We start from the raw sequence: 19,682 nt of genomic DNA, 5'->3' as shown, positions 1-19,682 counted from the left end.
TTTATGACTTTCTCGAGGGTGGAACTGAAGAGTTTCGGTGAAATGGTATCACCCTGCCAAACCCCTCTCTTTATGTCGATGATAACTTCCTTGTAGAATGGTGAAATCCTGGTGGTGAATCCTAGATACAACTCATGGAGGATCTTGATGTACTGAGTTTGAATGCCCTATTTAGCTAGGGCTTTGATGACTGCTTCAGTCTCAACAGAAGCAAAGGCTTTCTTTAAATCAATGAACATTAGACAGAGTGGCATCTTGAACTCTCACAAGAATTCAATGAGCTTGGTCACTGTGTGGATATGTTCGATCATGCTGAATCCTTCTCGGAACCTGACTTGCTCCCATGGCTGTTCCTTCACCTAGTGTTCTGCTTATTCTATTCAGAATTACTCGAGTGAACAACTTGTAGACAATGGACAACAGGCAGATTGGGCGATAGTTGCTGATGCCGTAGATGTCTCCATTCTTGTACAACAGAACAGTCCTGCTGGTTTTCCATTGGAATGGAACCTTGCATATGGACGGGTAGCATGTGAAGAGCTGAGCCAGTGTATTAACGTGTACCGGAGGCAAATTCTTCAAGTGTTCGGGTCTGACCTTCTCTGGACCGGGTGCTGTACGTGTCTTTACTGATGAAATGGTGTGTTGGCTTTCAGAAGGGAGGATGTTGAGAATGACATATCTATCCTGCGGAATTCGGTATGTGGGCAGGTGGACATGGCTCTCAAAGAGATCCGAGTACAAGTAGTGAATAATCCTCCTCTCCATTACCCTTCTGGAAGATGTGATAGATCCACCAGGATGTCGGAAGATAGTAACCTTGATCTTGTAGTCGGTGAAGGAAAGGCAAGCATTGTGAATACTTTTCCTGGCTTCTGCCACATCAGCCAACACTGCTGCTCTTCTCTCTCTGAGGTCTTCCTTTATTTCTTCTTTGCAAAGCTTTGTGAGCTCGGACGTTAGCTTGTGATTGCCTGAGGTTCGTGCTAAACCACATTGGCAAATGAGCTCGAGAGTTTCCAAAGACAGGCGTCTGTTTTTGGCTTTCCCACTCTCGGCATTCCTCGCGCAGTCATGGAGTTACTGAACCAGTTGATCATATTCTTGTAGATGTTGTCAATGATGGCATCTTCCCATGTTACCGCAATAGTGCAAAGAGCTCCCAGTTGGTGGTCATTCTGGGAGTTCTTTTCTTAAATTTAAACTTTGCAGTCCTTTCTCCCCTCTCTATGAAGTAGAATTTTGCATAAAGGAGACAGTGGTCCGATCACCTTTGGAATATTGGGACAACAGGGACATCAGTCAGGCAAAATCTTCGATTGAATATGATGTGGTCAGTTTCGCTGTGGAACTATCCACCAGGAGATTCCGATGTCCATGGTTTAGATTTGGCCTTCTGGAACTGTGAGTTAGCATGGATGGTCTGGTCAACATGATGAACTGAGACAGTATCTCACCCTGTTCATTCCATTCTAAGCCATGGGTCCCAATGTGGAGTTCTTCGGGTGACCTTCTTGATCCTATCTTGGCATTAAAGTCACTGACAATGATCTTATAGAAGGTGCAGTCTTCTTCATAAAACTTCTCACGTTCTGTGTAGAATTTCTCAATTTCTTTTTGAAAGTTGAATGTTTGTTGCTTAGAGGACGAAGATAGAAATTGCAAGCTGTGAGCCACATCTATTCGAGCATAATCGTCCAATTCAGGTTGTTAGGCATTCGAATGAATCAATGCTCATGGCCAAGTTCGTGTTGACAAGGACACTGATGCCACCAACACCTCTGTTGTCGCATGTTCTGAGGAACAGTTCTTCTCCAGTGTCAAAAATGGCGTGATGTGGTCTATGTCTTCTCGTTTTAGTCAGACCAATGATATCATACTTGATCTTTTGTGCTTGCATCATCAGGTCCTCAATGGATGCTTCTGATGCCAGTGTACGTGTGTTGAAAGTACAGACAGTCATTTTAGTCCTTCTTCATTTTGGCAATCTGGTTCGCCCCTGAGATTTTATCAGCTTCTCCTTGCTCATCCTTCTTAACGCTGCCGTATTGGGGGCTCCTTCTCTAGGAGACCCTGAAACAAGATCCTCTGTCTGCCTCCTCCAATTTCTGGCGCCCCAGGGATCAAACCCAGATGACCCACCCTACCCGTGCCAGATAAATAGCTCATCGGTGGACCCCCATTACCTCCACTACCAAGCTACCGCCATGCTTCAGGCTGCTTTCTGGACCTGGAAATCATCCACAAGACACTTTATACCTTAAGGCATTTAATACCCATTTTCCATAATTTCCGCACCATATTTGATGGGGTTCAAATATGGTGTGAACCATGGGAACACCTGTAAGGGTGATTGGAGGCCACCCTCAAAGCCTCCATCCCTGTCGGAGAGCCCGGCAAGCTATCAAGAGTACTCTGCCCGCATGGCAGAGCCTGGCAAGCTACCCGTGGCATATTCAATATGCCAAAAACAGTAACAACAATGGGCTTCATTCGCCTGACACCGTCATAGCAGCTTATCAAGAAAAAGATATCAAGGGCATCCAGATAGGAAATGAAGGGGTCAAGCTATCACTATTTGCAGATGACATGAGACTATATATAGAAAATCCTAAAGACGCTACAAAAAAGCTCCTAGAAACAATACATTTGTATAGTAAAGTGACAGGTTACAAAAATCAATACCCCAAAATCCTTGGCTTTCCTATATACAGATAATGAAAGAGAAGAAAGAGATACTAAAAAAGCAATCCCATTCAAAATAGTACCTCATAAAGTCAAGTACCTCGGAATCAGCTTATCTAAATATGTAAACGACCTATTTAAAGAAAACTAAAAAACACTACTTCAGTAAAAAAGAGGACCCTAGGAAAAGGAGACACAGCCCCTACTCATGGATTGGAAGTACTAACACTGTCAAAACAGCAATATTTCCCAAAACCTTATACCCATTCAATGTGGTCCCTATAAGAATTCCCATGACACTTTTCAAAGAAATAGACAAAACAGTCTGGAAATTCATATGGAACAATAAACCCCCATGAATAGCTAAAGCAATCCTTCGAAAAAAAGGAGTTGGATGGCATCACCTTCCCCAACTTCGAAATGTAATACAAAGCATGGTATTAGAATAGAAACAAACCAACAAACAGGAATAGAGCTGAATATTCTGACACAGATCCTCAATTATATGATCACTTAATGTTTGATAAAGGAGCAAGAAATGTAAAGTGGAGCAAAGAAAACCTCTTCACCAAGTGGTGCTGGGAAAACTGGACAACTGCAAGTGATAAATAAATAAATGAATAAATAAATAAATAAACTTAGCCTCTGTCTAATGCCAGCCACAAAAGTCAGATAAAAATATATCATGGAGAAAAATGTCGGCAGAACCCTCCATGACATTGAAGCTAAAGACATCTTTAAAGAAACACCAATGATCTAGCAAGAGAAAACATAGGTAAACAAATGGGAGTACATTAAACTAAGAAGCTTCTGCACCTCAAAAGAGTGATCAAAATACATAGAAAACCCACGGAATAGGAAAAAATATTTACCCAATACCCATCAGATAAGGGGTTAATATCCAGTATATACAAGATATTGGTAGAAATGAAAAAGGAAAAAACCTCCAACCCCATCAAAATTGGGAACAAGAAGTGAACAGAAAATTCCCAAAAAGGAAATGCAAATGGCCAAAAGGCACATGAAAAAAATGCTTTACATCGCTAATCAGCAGGGAGATGCAAATCAAAACAACGATATACCATCTTACACCAAAGACACCGGCACACATCAAAAAGAACAAGAACAGCCAGTACTGGCACAGATGCGGGGAGAAAGGGACTCTCATTCAGTGTTGGTGGGAATGCTGACTGGTCCAGCCATTTTGGAAAACAATATGGGCATTCCTCAAGAAATTAGAAATTGAGCTTCCATATTACTCAGCAATACCACTTCTGGGAATATATCCCATCATACAAAAAAGCACAGTAGAAAAGATATCTGCACTTGTATATTCATTGCAGCATGGTTCACAATATCCAGAATCTGGTACCTAAGAAGAGAGAATGGTTAAAGAAACTATGTTCCAGTGGTGGGGATGGGTGTTCAATCACTGTATGACCAAAATTCAAACATGAAAGCTTTGTAAGTGTTGCTCATGGTGATTCAATTAAACAAAAAAGAAATTATGTTTCATATACACAATGTAATACTCTGTCCCTGTAACAGATGTAAAAGATGTAGTCATGAAATCTGCTTATAAATGGATAGACATGGAGAGTATCATGCTAAGTGAAATAAGTCAGAAAGAGATGATCAGACATAGAATGACTACACTCAATTGTGGAATATAAAATAACATAGTATGAGACTAACACCCAAGGACAGTAGAGACAAGGCCCAGGAGGATTTCTCCACTGTTAGAAGCCTGCCTTATGAGCTGGGGGAGTTGAGACAGAGAAGGGACCACTAAGTCAATAATGTTTGGAGGGATTGCTCAGGATGCAACCTGTGTGCTGAAAGTTGACAAAGGACCAAACATGATGACCTCTCAGTATCTGCATTGCAAACCATAATGCCCAAAAGTAGAGAGAAAGTACGAAGGAAAGTGTCTGCCATAGAGGCAGAGGGTGGGGTGGGTTGGGGGTGGTGGGAGGGATATTGGGGACATTAGTGTTGGAAAATGTACATGGATGGAAGGATGAGTGTTCAATCATTTTATGATTGAAATCCAATTATGAAAGCTTTGTAACTCTATCTTACGGTGATTCAATAAAAATAAATGGGTAGAGGAAATGAACAAGGATTTCTCTGAGGAAGACCAATGTATGGACAAGAAGCACATGAAAAAATACTCATTATGATTTATCTGGAAAATGCAAATCAAAACAACAATGACATACTATCACACACTAGAGAGCACATATCAAAAAATTTGTGCTTTGGTGGAACGACCTGTGTTGGTGCAGATGTAGAGAAAAAGGAACTCTCATCCACTGCTGGTGACAATGTTCTTTGGTTCAGCCCTTATAGAAAACAGTATGGAAGTTTCTTGGTAAACTTAAAATTAAGCTACCATATGGTCCAACAATTAATTCCACTCTGGGTTATCTACCCCCAGGACATAAAAATATTGATTCAAAAGGATGTATAAACATTATTCATTGCAGCACTCATTACAATAGCTAAGATTTGAAATCAACCTAGTTGTCTAACCACACATTAGTATGTGGATCATGAAGATGTGATATATACATATATCTGCATATATATATATACATATACAATAGAATACTTACAGCTGTAAGTAGTGATGAAATCATGCAACTCACTGAAACAGGAATAGAACTGGAAGATATAATGTTAAATGAAAATATAACGTTAAACCAGAAGAAGAATAAATAAGCTATATCACTTATATGTATATAAAAGTGTCAAATGAAGATATAATGTCAAACCAGGAGAAGAAGGACAAAGTATTGTATTGCTAATATGCATTATTTAGAGTAACTGGATGAGGAAATGCAATGGTTTAAAGGGCAAAGATTACCTCTTGCCCCCAGGGTATAGGCAGGCAGAAGGAAAGTAATTGAGTCACGGAGGGAAAAGAAATAGATGAGAAGCAATAGGGGCAAGGGTCCAGGGGATTCAGGTACATCAATGGTATTAAGAAATGGTAGAACTCAAAATCCAAACCACATAATCAACAATACTGAAATCATGAGAACTAACTTTAACAACCAAACTTTAAAAATGTGTCTGTCAAGATGCCAGGCCGGGGATAGAATAGGAGAGGGAATATGGGAGCACTGGTGGCAGGAAATTGACAGAGGTGATAGGATCAATGCTGGAACACTGTATGTATAAAATCCAACTATTTTTAAATGATAGTACTTTTAAAAAATTAATTTTTCAATGTGTAAAAAAAGAAGTTAGGCATTCTTACCTTGAGCCTGATCTCAGAAGGAACACATTTATTTTTCACTAGTCAATACTATTCCTTAACTGTTAAGTTGAATTAAAATAGAATGTTTTGGAAGCATTCATCAAGCACATTTAAGAAAAATTAGCTTGGGGCTGGAGTGATAGCACAGCGGGTAGGGCGTTTGCCTTGCACACGGCCGACCCGGGTTCTAATCCCAGCATCCCATATGGTCCCCTGAGCACCGCCAGGGGTAATTCCTGAGTGAAGAGCCAGGAGTAACCCCTGTGCATCGCCGGGTATGACCCAAAAACCAAAAAAAAAAAATTAGCTTGATATTTTATAGCAGATAGCAGTTACTTCCTCCTTATTCTTATGTATCATGTTATTGGCCCATGATTATTATCTTTATATAATCATTCATTGTGAACTACTGACAACTGAGGAGATAAAATATGAGTATATATTCCCCTACTAATTTTTAAATTTAATTTGGGTTTAGTTTTTGTCATGGGTTATATTGGCTATGCATGGGGTGAGGTGATGGTCTGTTCTGGGAGTTGCATCGGGGTTACTCCTAGCAGAGATTCGGGAATCATGCAGTGCATAGAATGGAATTCCTTCATGCAAAGCATGTGGTCTGGTCCATTGAGTCATCTCCCAGACCTGTAGCACTGTAGCACTCCCATCCCGTTGTTCATCGATTTGCTTGAGTGGGCACCAGTAATGTCTCCATTATGAGACCTGTTGTTACTGTTTTTGGCATACTGAATAAGCCACGGGTAGCTTGCCAGGCTCTGCCATGTGGGCGGGATACTCCTGGTAGCTTGCCGGGCTCTCTGAGAGGGACGAAGGAATTGAACCCGGGTCAGCCGTGTGCAAGGCAAACACCCTACCCGTTGTGCTATCGCTCCCAGACATACTTTTATTTTTATAATCCCTGCACCCTCCTAGTTCCCATCGTTGTTTGTTGATAAAATTATTTTAGTGATGATTAGGACTTGCACAGTGCCTACTTGGTGCTTGTACAGTTTTAGCCATGGCTTTCACTGATTGCATATGAGGTTTGCATGCTTGCACTCTTTGCTGTGTTTACTGAAGTTTGCACTCCTTGAGCTGTGGTAAGTGCACATGTGACACACTGTTCTCTTGTGGTCACACTCTTAGTTGAAAGTCACAAGATATAGTACTAGTTGTGGCACTAGCTCTTTTATTGTTGTATATCTTGGTGAGGGTCAAACACTTTTTTTTGATGCTCACACACCATCTGAGTGTGGTGTGGCTGGAAAGTGCTTGTGGTGCTGTGGGTTGTAGATAGAAGAGCTGCTAGGATCAAAGAGCAGAGATTGGAACTCATGATTATTTGCTAGCAAGGCAGGTGCTCTAAGTCACTGCAATTTTTCTCCAAGCCTACCTTTAAAAAACTTTATTTACTTAGTTAATTTGTATTTTGGGGTCACATCTGGCTTTGTTCCAGGATCACACTTGGTGGACTTGGGGGACCATCTGAGAGTGCCAGAATTGAAACACAGGTCTTACCTACTGTACATCTGTGGCCCCAAGTGATCTAAAGTCTTAAGTTTTGTTTTACTATTGGTTAGAAACTAACTGGTAAAAATCAAAAATTCCTCTTGGTAGTTATTTTTGCTTTCTTTTCTTGGAAGACTACCCGTGGTCATGCTAGTGGTACTGGGGAAACGGATATAGTAGTGCTGGGTGTCAAAGTAGACACCTTTGCAAACAAAGTATGTGTTCTAGCCCTCTGAACTATTTCCTCAGCCCCATAACTAACTCTTTTTATTTTTTCTTTAAAATGGAATCACTTTAAAATTAAAGTTACGTTATTCATTATTAAATTTCGGGCACATGATGTTCCAATACCTCTCCCTTCACCAGTGACCATTCACTCCACCAATGTCCGCAGTTCCCTCTCTGCTCCATAAGCCTGCCTCTATGGCAGCCGCATTTCCCCTCCACCAGTGTTCTGGTGTTCCCTTCCCAAGCTTCTACCCCTTCAACTCCCTCACTCCAGCGGTGAGCTTCTTACTGAGGACCAGTTTTGCCCTTTGTTTCTGTTGCCTTTGGGACTTTGTTATTCCCTGTGAAGTTTCTTTATCCCATAAAACCAAGCTCCCGGAAGCGCACGGCCGCAAAGCCTAGTTCTCCTTCTCAGAGAATCTGGCAAGCAACCCAGTTTTCCTGCCCACATGGGAGAGCCTGGCAAGCTCCCTGTGGTGTATTCATGTACCAAATACAGTAACAGTGATGGGTCTCATACTCCTGACCCTGAAAGAGCCTCTAATGCTGCACCATTGGGAAGAACAAGAAAAGAGAGGCTGCTAAAATCTCAGGGCTAGGAGGAATGGAGACATTACAGGGCCCGCTTGAGCAAATCGAGGATCAACGGGATGATAGTGACAGTGATAGTGATAGTCAATATAATGTTGGTTGAGGGTACATTGTAGATAGCCATTACTATCATGAGGAATATTCCTTCTATCTCTATTTTTCTGAAGAATTGACTGCATACAAGGGAAGTTCTCTACCTGCCGAACTGTACTGTCTGGCCCCTGTTGAAATATTTTATTCCTATTTTTGTTTGAAGGATTTTGAATTTTGTCAGAAGTCTTTTTTTGCATCAATTGAAATGATCATATTATCTCAATCTCTCCTTTTGTTGATATGGTCAATTTTACTGATATATATATGTATATATAATATGTATATATATATATATATATAAAATCACTTGTCATCACTTGTCATCCTGTTGCTCATCAATTTGCTCGCGTGGGCGCCAGTAATGTCTCCATTCGTCCCTATCACGTGCTAGTGTAGCCAAATAGTGTCTGCTTGCTCCAGGAACATGAAGAGCCTCAAACCATTCGTTCAGGGTCTTGATATATACATAGAGACTCTTGCCCGCATGCCTGGCTGTCTTCCCCGGGGCCCCTCGGAGGGGATGGGCTCCAGCTTCCCTCCCCACCCCGAGCAGAGCTCCCGGCAGCCGAAGACCACCGGAACCTAGCTACAGCCATGCTGGAGTCCCCTCTTCACACGTTCGGACACGCCTCATGCATCAAGGTACCAGCAGAGAAACCCAGATGTGTGTAATCCCATCAACAGCCAAAATCCAGAGAGAGACTTAAAAGCAAGCTCTCAGAAGAGAGTGATGCAGAGTCTCTTGCCCGCACGCCTGGCTGTCTTCCCCGGGACCAATCGGAGGGGTTGGGCTCCAGCTTCCCTCCCCACCCCGAGCAGGCCTCATGCATGAAGGTTCTGGCAGAGGAACCCAGGTGTGTGTAATCCCATCAACGGCCAACATCCAGAGAGAGACTTAAAAGCAAGCTCCCAGAAGTGATATCTTTAGCCTACTTCTCCCTCTGGGAGAAACTGGCAATCTTCTGAGAGTTTCCTGCCCACATGGGACAGCTTGCAAGCTTCCCATAGTGTATTCATATGCAAAATCCAGTAACAAGCTGGATCTCATTCCCCTGACCCTGAAGAGCCCCCAGTGCAACATCGCGAGGAGGGCCGAGTCAAGATAGACTTCTAAGATCTCAGGGAAAGGACAAAATGAGATGTTACTGAGCCCGCCCGAGAAATCGGTGATTAATGGGATTTCGTGATTTTGTGATATATATATATATATACATATATATATATTTGTTCAGGGTCTTTATATACATACATACTTGGGCTTAAACCTACTTGATCATGACCAAGCAATAGTACCATGGGAATGGTGTTTGCCTTGCATGTGGTTGACCCATATTTGATCTTAAACACCCCATACAAGCCCCTGAAGCCTGACAGGAGTGATATCAGAGCACAGAGCTAAGAGTAAGCTGTGAGTAGAACTGGGTGTGGCCCAAGCCTACTCCTCCACAAAAATCAGAGGCAAAAACTCATCCTAGGAATCATCCTCAGTGATGTCACTGTCACTGTCACTGTCATCCCGTTGCTCAATGATTTGTTTGAGCAGGCACCAGTAACGTCTCTCATTGAGAGACTTATTATTACTGTTTTTGGTGTGGGCGAGATACTCTTGGTAGCTTGCCGGGCTCTCCGAGGGGGGGGGCAGAGAAATCGAACACAGGTTGGCCGCGTGAAAGGCGAACGCCCTACCACTGTGCTATTGCTCCAGCCCCTCAGTGATGTGATAGAAAAAAATATTTTTATATTTTTGAGATGAGCAATGATGAGTTCTCCCAAAGCTTATTTCTTTCCAAATAAAAAATTTCCTTTGAACATGGAAGAGTTGAACACAAGCCCATCCCACTTACAATTAGAGGCCTTTAAAAACTAGGGTCTACAGGGGCTGGAGAAATAGTTCAGTTGGTAGGTGCTTGCCATGTACCTAGCTGAACTCCTGGAATTAGTCCCCAGAATTAACAATTGGCACTGGGAAAACTGGACAAAAAGTGAAACAATTAACAGATTCAAAAATTAACTGAAAATAGATCAAGTACTTATACATTAGACCCAAATCATAAAAGACATAAAAGAAAACTTAATTGATTCACTCCAAAATTTCAACATCAGAGATGTATTTGGAGACTCAAATTCAATGGCAATAGAAACAAAAGCAAGACCAAATTCTTTCCTTGTTCTTATCTACATAGAGTTTTAAAAACTTCCACAGAGCGAAAGAAATTGCCACACATGCAAAAAGGCAGCCTGGAAATTGCAAAAGTACATTTGTACATCATATATTCAACAAGGGATTATTATCAGCTACATTCAAGGCAAATGCACTTGCCACTATACCATTTCTCTGGTCCCAAGAAATGGTAGGTATTATTCTTTGTCAGAAAAAAGGAAACTACCTAAATTTGAGAAAAGAATTGCTTATAAAGTCACACAATGAAATGCAAGAGAGACAAGGAAACTCCCAGGCATCTTGAGTTCAAAATTAATGCCATAACCAGTTGTCTGCTCTCAGGCATTCATATTGCTTCCAGATTCTGGCTATTATGAATTGTGTTGCAATGAACATAGAAGAGCAGATGGCATTTGTGCTGTGTATTTTTGTGCTCCTGAGTTATATTTCCAGAAGTGTCATAGTAGGGTCATATGAAAAATCAATTTCTAGTTTTTTGAGGAATGCCCATATTGTTTTTTCAGACAGGCTGGACCAGTTAGTATTCCCACCAACAATGAGTGAGAGTCCCTTTCTCTCCATATTGGCACCAACACTGATTGTTCTTGTTCCTTTCGATGTGTGTCTCTGTGGTGTGAAATAATATCTCAGAAACTATGGTACATTTACATAATGGAATACTATGCAGCTGAGAAAAAAATGAAGTCATGAAATTAACTTATAAATGGATGGACATGAAGAGAATTGTGCTGGGTAAAATGAGTCAGATGGAGACAGACAGGCATAGAATGAGTGCACTTGTTTGTAGGATATAAGCAAACATAGTATGAGACTAATATCCAAGGAGAGTAGAAACACAGGCCAGGAGGATTGGTCCACTACTGGAAGTCTGCCTTAAAGCTGGGGAAGAAGGCATTTGTGATATAGAAGGAATCACTATGACAATAATAGTTGGAAATTATTACTCTGGGTAAGAACTGCATGCTGAAAGTTGGTAAAGGAACGAACATGATCACTTCTCAGTATCTGTATTGCAAACCATAATGCCCAAAAGGGGAGAGACAGACAAAGAGACAGAGACAGAAAGAGAAAGAGAAAGAGAAAGAGAAAGAGAAAGAGAAAGAAAAAGAGAAAGAGAGAGAGAGAAAGAGAAAGAGAGAAAGAGAAAGAGAAAGATAGAAAGAAAAGTACCTGCCACAGAGGCAGGCTGGTGGGGGATTGGTGGGGTTGGCAAGAGAAAAACTGGAGACATTGGTGGTGGGAAATGTACACTCATGAATGGATGGGTGTTGGAACATTGTATGACTGAAACCTGATCGTGAACAGCTTTGTAACTGTGTATTTCACGGTGATTCAATTAAAAACAACAACAACAACAAAACCTTGTTAAGCCTATAAATATTGAATGATTTCAGACATGAGAAACTGTGAATGAGAACTGAGGGTGATGTTTCTATCACACCTGTAAGAGTTCCTGGCTCTCATCCACTCCTGACGCAGCCCAGCTAAGCCTTCTTGACAGGATTTCCAGTATGGAGGTATCTGTTTTGGCCCACCAAGTACATTCCAGAATACCTGCTGAGTTCAACTTCCATTCATCAGCAACCCCACAATCATCACCAGGACCACCACTCCTAAACTGTGTAACATGTTCCTCTATTCTTCTCTTCCTTGGTAAACAAATTTGGGAGGTAGAGAAAGGGGAAAAAGAGAAAAAATTCAAACACCGATTATGGGAACAAGTAGGAAGAATTTAAGGTATTCAATTAAAATGACCTCTGAGATAATTCTGAATTTGAATTCTGCAGCCAAGACCTACAATCAAAACCATTTGTTTAGAGCATAAACACTCTCCAAACCATTTGTTCAGGGCTTTAAGAAAGGATTATCATATGGGTACCTCCTTTGTAGAGCTGTATCTTCAACCACATTTACTTAATTTTCAGCCAGCTGTCAGGGAGATTTCCAGGAAGGGTATCTCCAACTCCAACAGTGTAGTAGACTCTAAAATAGGTCCTGTCATATTTACTTTTATTACTTGACCAACAGATTCCTAAATGAGTTATATTTGTTTGGAGGCCCCAGTGAATCTATTCATCTCTTTCAGATAGACTATCCTTTATCCTCTCGTCAAAACACTTCAGCAATAAGATGTCAATGAGAAACTAAAACATTGGCATCCACATCCTGAGACTTAAATCTGTGAAATAAAGAAAATGCAACCTACCTAAGGTAAGGATTAAAGATGATAAATTTAAAAGGCAAATTGCTCTCTAGAGTTCCTGGTCTGGAAAGATAGCAGACAGACTTGCCTTGCACATGGCTGGTCAAGATTAATCCCGAGCATCATATATGGTACCCTGAATACCACTAAAAGTGATCCCTTAGCACTGAATGAAGAGATAATCTTGAACACTATTATGTGTGACACACCTACAATTCCCCAAATAAAATTGCTCACTAGGGACTGAGTAGATGTTCAATAAAGAGCCCTTCTGATTGAGCATCTTGCAGCTAATTTCTCAACTTCAGCTCCTCTTAAAATGGTCCAAGCCTCTTTGTTGAATTGATCCACTTCCCTGCAACAATGTTGAAATTCTATCCCCTCTGACTCTTCTTCTCCATCTCATCCAACTTGTGCATCCTCTCCAAATTAATTTTACAACCCTGACTTCAGTGCTTCATACCTCTATTTACAAATTATTCTGTACTACCTACAGATCAGTGCCAAACACCTTTTCCTGACCTTCAAGCCTTGCTTTCCTTGCACGCCCTTTAAAGATTTCCTAGGTTCCTTTCCTGGCCTCTGGCCCAAAATCCAAATATACTGGGATTTCTCCAGTTTTCTCTGCAGTCTGAAAGAGTTCCCTGTCCAGTTTGCCTGGGGGTTCTGAAAGCCACTTGTCTCAGGTTCCCAACTAAGTGGGTTCCATATATGCATAGTAAGGGCTCCACTATCTCAGTTCTAATCCAACAGGTGCAGAGAGACAAATGCTAGAAGACTATAGATAAGTCCCACCTCCTCTCCAAGCTCAAATGAACAAGAGAGGAGCTATCCCTAGGGAAATGGAAGCAATAAGAGCTGAGGAAAGCCTAGAGAAGAGTAGCTGGACCAAGTAAACAATGGAGAATCCTGGATTTCCTATATGTCAATATCTATACTCACCCACATCCTGGTGAGATGCCAGGTAAATGAAGGTAACTGAAATGAGGCTTGGGAGGGCATCTGGAAAGTGAGCTCATAGGATGAAGCCTCGAGTTAAGGACTAATAATTTGAAATATTGATTAAATCCATTCTCTGTTATGTGCCTCCGTTTATCTATCAAGAATGGGAAACTGTACCAGGATGTTCATTTGCTTGCCAGAGAATGTGTGAGAAGCCAGGGTTGGTCATGATCCCAGTTTCTAACCATTGATGGAAGGCCTAGGTATCTAGATGGTTAGGTAGAACAATGTACACAACTTTTAGAACTCTTAGCCTCACTACTCACAACTCTCCTCATCTCAGTATCCTTACAGTGAACGCTTGCTCACAGATCTACCCAATATTTTACTTTCTTAATGCATTAGTTTTTCCTGTGAATATTTTCTGCACACTCAGAGAGAAGAGGGGCCAGAACCAGACCCACCCAAACCTTCCCCGTTTTTATCCTCAAAAGAGATGCATGGGAGTTAAGCATATAATGAGGGAGTTTTGAGGAGTCTTGACAATAGGAGGTGAACAGCTTGGAAGCCAGCAGAGGAAAAAATCTGTAGTAGTTGCCATACCTGGCAATGCTCACGGGCTACATCTGACTGTGTTCAGAGAACCATACCCGCTGGACTATCGCTCTGGCCCCAGCTTCTTTTATTTTTTAAATAGATTTTGTTTAGTACCAGGGATGGAATCAGACATGAGCAACAAGTATTCTATCCCTACTTTGTGCAGTCACCTCCGGTCCCCAGGAAATTGGTTTCAGAAACCACCCTGGCCCCACCGTTGGATGCCTCAGCCCATGGATGGTGCACAGGGTCCCTTTGTAAAGCCAACAGAATTTGCAAAGAACCAACTCCCCTATTCTTGAGATCATCTGTAGATGACTTGTAATCCCCAGTTCAATGTAAATGCTAGGTAGGGAGGTGTTACATCATATTGCTCAGGAAGTGATAGCAAGAGAAAACGCCCATACATATTCAGCGCCCACTCTACCATAGGTATCTCTAGATATTATATACTTTCATGGAAGAGCCTGGCAAACTCCCCGTGGTGTATTCGATATGCCAAATACAGTAACAATAACAGGGTTCATTCCCCTAACCCTGAAAGAGCCTTCAATCATTGGGAAAGACGAGTAAGGAGAGGCTGCTAAAATCTCAGGGTTGGGACTAATGTTGCCACTCGAGCAAATTGATAAACAACGGGATGACAGTGATACAGTGGTACAGAATATTTTGCAACAAGAAATGGAGACCAGAAGTTCAAAAAGTCCATTTTCTGAAGCACAATTATAACCAACTCCGACTCCACCAAACTTCTCAGCCTTTTCTCCATGGTCTATATTATCCTGTAATCCTAAAAGGAAGGTGCAGGAACTGACATACCCTCATTCAGCTGGCAACTGAACCTCTTTTTAGCTACTGTATTGGAAATAAACTTACATAAGCACAGACTTGAAAAATAAAACCAAGGAGGGGAAATGAAAGACTGTAATTATTTTAATCAGGAGACAGAAAGTAGAAGTGGGAGGGTTACATTTCCATGAAATCTCCAAAGCATTGTTAATAAGAAGAGCAATGTGGCCAACTCTCTCTCACACAAACACACACATGCAAACACAGAGTCTATAAAGCGTAAGAGGCTAATATACCCCAAAAAGAAATAACTTTCTAACAATGAGACAAGGAATGAGAGGCACAGTAAGGTAATGAAATGCTTCCTCTGGAATCTTAACATCTAACAATCTAGTTTATTTACCTGGACAGGATTTGAGGCCAGGGAAAATGATAGTATAGCATAGCATGGGTCTTCCTTTTCTAGCCTCAAGTAGTCTATAAAAGTAAAAGTCAGGTAAAGGAATTAGAAATACCTTTGAATCTCCATTTAGAACCACTTTGGATCTCCAAGCAGGTCAGTGACCTTCCAGGCTTCCTGATATTTCTCTTTCTCTATCCCCCCTATATGACAGAACAGGACTATTCAACACACATCCAGGTTAGGGAAATATAAACATTTTTTGAGGAATTTTTAGCACCTTTTTATACTAAGAGAGAAAGATTGGATTACCAACTTCTCCCAGCTACCTCCGCTTCTAAGATTTTCAGCTTCTGACTGCCTGAGGACCAAGATCAAGAAGGAAAAGACACATGAATAGGGACAGTGTTACCCAGATGGAATCCCCAAGCTAAGAAAGTTACTCTTTACTCTTAATGAATGCATAAGGTTAGATTAGATGTCCCTGTTGCTCTCCAAATTTCAGGAGTCATCTGTAAGTACAATCAAAACCTTAAAAACCCATCACACTGGGATGAATGGGTTTGGCATAGGCTTAGGAGGCACTTAAACCCTCCAAGCCAGTATGTGATTCAGATTTCCTGTTTTCTGACACCACCTTTTCTGTACTTTAGAATCACATAATCTCAGCCAGAAAAAAAATTTAGTTACCTCACCCTGTCTGCCTATATGTCATCCACCATTCCTGATTTTGCTTTTTGATTGGTACTTTTTGCCTAGGCTTATACTCTCTGGAAATTTCTCAGAATGTTCCACTCATTCCCCTGAAAATATAGACATCTCTTATCTCTCTAGAGGAGTTTGTCTCTTGTCTTACGAGTCAAAAATTACAGGTATACGACTTAGTTTGGGGGTCTTGGCAAATAGATACATGATTTTTTTCTTGTTACTTGCAACCCATGTCTCTTCTCTATCCTCATTAGGCATTCTCAACAAATATCTGAGTCATTGGTATTATTTCCATAATCACTTGTTTGGAGGAGCCACACCAACAGTGACTGGGGTCACTCCTGGTGATGCTCAGGGATTGAACCCAAGGCTTCCCGGTGGAAATTATGTGCCTCAGCACTTTAAGCCACCACAGCTGTTCCTAATCACTTTCCTATGCCTCAGAAGAGTTGCAAGTTTAAATGCTAAATTCTTGACATTCAAAAAGGACTGGCACTGTACCTGTCTGAATACTGGTGTATAACCAGTAGTTATAGTAAGTTCAGTAGACTATTGGTTTTCAATCTTTCTGCACTTGTGGGCTAGCACTGGTCCATGGACACTAAAATCACTGTCAATTGATAGCAAACCCAGTGGCACTGGAAAATAGAACTGAGAACACCAGGTTGTATAGGTGTGTGTATGTGTTGGGGTGTCAATAAGATAGACTAGATGTAACACAAGGCATTGGTGGAGGGTCCCACCTTGGTGGTGGTAAGAGGAAGTAACTTTGTACTCCAAAAGTATAAACATCAACAGTATTAAAAATGTAACCTAAACAACAATAATTAATTTAAAATAAAATGTGGAGGCATGGGCAATTTGAGGTGATACAATCACTTTGTATAAGAGAACTATTGGAACATTAAAACTACTTTAACCACATTATTCAAACTATAATTAAAAAATCTGAGCTTTCTGAAAACACAATACAATAAAATAAAAGTATCAGTACAACGTATGTCCACCAAATTGTCAGGAGTGATTTCTAAGCACAGAGCCAGGAGTAATGTCACTGTATCACTGTATCACTCTCATCAGTTGCTCATTGATTTGCTCAAGCGGGCACCAATAACATCTCCATTGTGAGAATTGTTATTACTGTTTTTGGCATATTGAATACACCACGGGTAGATTGCCAGGCTCTGCCATGCGGGCGGAATACTCTCTGTAGCTTGCCGGGCTCTCGGAGAGGGATGGAGGAATTGAACCCGGGTTGGCCGGGTCGGCAAGGCAAACACCCACCCCCCACCCACTGTGCTCTGGCTCCAGCCCAGGAGTAATGTGTGTGTGTGTGTATGTGTGTGTGTGAAATAAAATTTAAAAAAACTTGCAAAGCTTTCATTAATTTCTATGCATTTCTAGGTTTTGATGGTGTTGTAGTTTATTTCCAGGTTCTGTTTACTCTTAGGGGTTCTTAGACATCTATGTTATCACAAATTTGAGACAGAAAAACTTAATTATAATTTGTGTTCTACTGTAACTTAAGCCTGAAAATGATCAAGGGATCCAAGAAGCCTGGGAAGAATTCTGAGAAAGAAGAGGTCAGTTTTTAAAAATACACAAAAGCAATTAGTCCAGAGCTGAGGAGAGAGAATTTGAACAGATAAACAGATTTAAGTGTGGAGAGGAATTATATAGGGCATATAAGCTAAGGTGACATAAGGTTTGAAGCAGGATAGAGGGCCTGAGCTGGAACTACCTAGCAACAAATAAGGGAGCTAGCCAAGTCCCTCAGCTACTCCCTCTCCAGTTCTTCAGAAAGGCCTAGAGCACACAGCAACTGGACCACAATGGTGCAGGGTGGGTATGAGGCAGAAGATCTGCACTGTATGTGTGTGTGTGTGGGGGGGCTTTGCTATATTCCTCTAATTGGGAGTACAACATAGTGTCCTCTACCATGCCTATTCCCACAAAGCTGCAGTATGCTGGCAGTACAGCAGAGGAAGGTATTCACAGGGGAGACACAAGGCTCACCTTGATCCCACAATCCACACAAGCATAATCCTGGCCCAATGAAGGTCAGTTCTGTGGTCCAATCCAGCTGCTGTCAGAGTATCTTGGTTGAATGGCTTTTGGAGGACACAACCCCTGTAGGAGCCTAAATAAAACCTGGTGATCATCAGTGTCAGAAGTGTCTACAGAAGACAGTAGCAGCAGTTTAGAGCGTTGATATTATAAGAAACTCAAAAGTTGAAGATTTTGACTGTGTCTCTCCCAACCCAGACAATATGCACCATGTTACAATAATTGTTCCCTTGGCCTCTGACACAGTAACACCCCCTCACATATACACACACACATACACACACCACCTTCCTGAATACTGTTTTGAAACAGGAGGCTGTAAAGAAAAAATATCTTCATGCCCTCTCTAGAAGGGCAAGTAAGACAAGGCCAGAGGAGTGGAGAGACAGGTGGTCTTGCAGTTCTAACCCAAAGACTAGCTTGAGCTACAGGTCTACAGCAAACCTCTGGCTAGGAGTCAGTGTATACCCAAATGCACATCCAAATCAGTATGAAACAGGCCCGGGTCAGAGCCCTGGTTTCCCACGCAGTGAGCAGAGCTCAGGGAACAGGGAGAAGCAAGGGATGCCCTGGAGAAAGAAGGGTGGGGCGGAGGCAGGGCCTCCGGCGTGAGATCCTCACCCTAAGAGTAGTCTCGGCAAACGGGTTACCGAAATGCAGGGGCGCCCCAGGCCCACAACAGCCCCGTGGGTGCTAGTGGACGGTTCCCCTCCCGGGACCACAACGCGGCACGCGCGGGCCCCTCCGTGACTCCCCGGAGAGAAGAATCCAGAGGCCTGGCCCGCGGCGGCCCACCCGCCTCCCCACGTCCTCTTCCCGCTCGGGCACAGGCCGCCCGCGTCCCCCTCCATCCGGGGCCCCGGCGGCCGCCCCGCGCTCCGGATTGTAAGGCGGCCCGATGAGGCCCAGCCGCCCATCAGCCCAGCCCTCGCTCCGCACGGGACCAGCCGCCGGCGAGCCTCCGGGCCGCGCACAACGCTTACCCGGCCCAGGCCGGCTCCCGGCCCGACTCCTCGCGGCTTCGCTCCGGCCAGGGCTGAAAGCTGGGCTGCCGCGGGGAAGGACACAGGCGACACCGCGGCCGCGCTCGCCTCCTGCACCGGCCCCCTTTCTCCAGGCTCCGGGCAGGTCCCCCCATAACACGCCCCCCCTCACACACATACAATTCCACAACCATCGGGTGGGGCGTCTGCGAGCTGATAGGCAGGCCCGTGGTCCAATCGCCACCGCGACAAGACGCGCCTGGTCCACCCCCCCGTTTCCCGGTGCGTTCCCCTTTAAATGCAAAGAACGCAGGGGGCGGGACGGAACCCCCCGCTTCCTGCGGACCCTGCGACTCGCCAATGGCTCTCGAGGCTGCCGGGCCGCCCCCTCGTGACACCGCGGGTGCGAGGCATAGCGTTCTCCCGAAAGGGGGGCGCCGGCG

The 19,682-nt window shown here is 42.8% G+C and overlaps 1 protein-coding gene across 6 annotated transcripts in view; it reads right to left on the bottom strand.

The window, feature by feature from the left end:
* The window catches only part of AMER1 (APC membrane recruitment protein 1), a 42,478-nt gene extending 23,010 nt beyond the window's left edge, over positions 1 to 19,468 (bottom strand). For 2 of the 6 annotated variants that reach the window (XM_055120360.1, XM_055120358.1), the window contains exons 1-3: positions 19,240 to 19,468; positions 18,206 to 18,329; positions 5,304 to 5,352 (exon numbers count right to left, since the gene is read on the bottom strand). The gene's annotated coding sequence lies outside the window, so the exon portion shown is untranslated. Of the gene's footprint in view, positions 1 to 5,303; positions 5,353 to 18,205; positions 18,341 to 19,239 lie in introns of all 6 variants that reach the window. The other 4 variants (XM_055120357.1, XM_055120359.1, XM_055120361.1 and 1 more) reach the window with 3 other exon arrangements.
* Between the last annotated feature and the right edge of the window lie 214 nt (positions 19,469 to 19,682).

The sequence above is a fragment of the Sorex araneus genome, chromosome X, assembly GCF_027595985.1.
Source record: "Sorex araneus isolate mSorAra2 chromosome X, mSorAra2.pri, whole genome shotgun sequence".
Lineage (NCBI taxonomy): Eukaryota > Metazoa > Chordata > Mammalia > Eulipotyphla > Soricidae > Sorex > Sorex araneus.
This window is presented reverse-complemented; position numbering and strand designations above follow the sequence as displayed.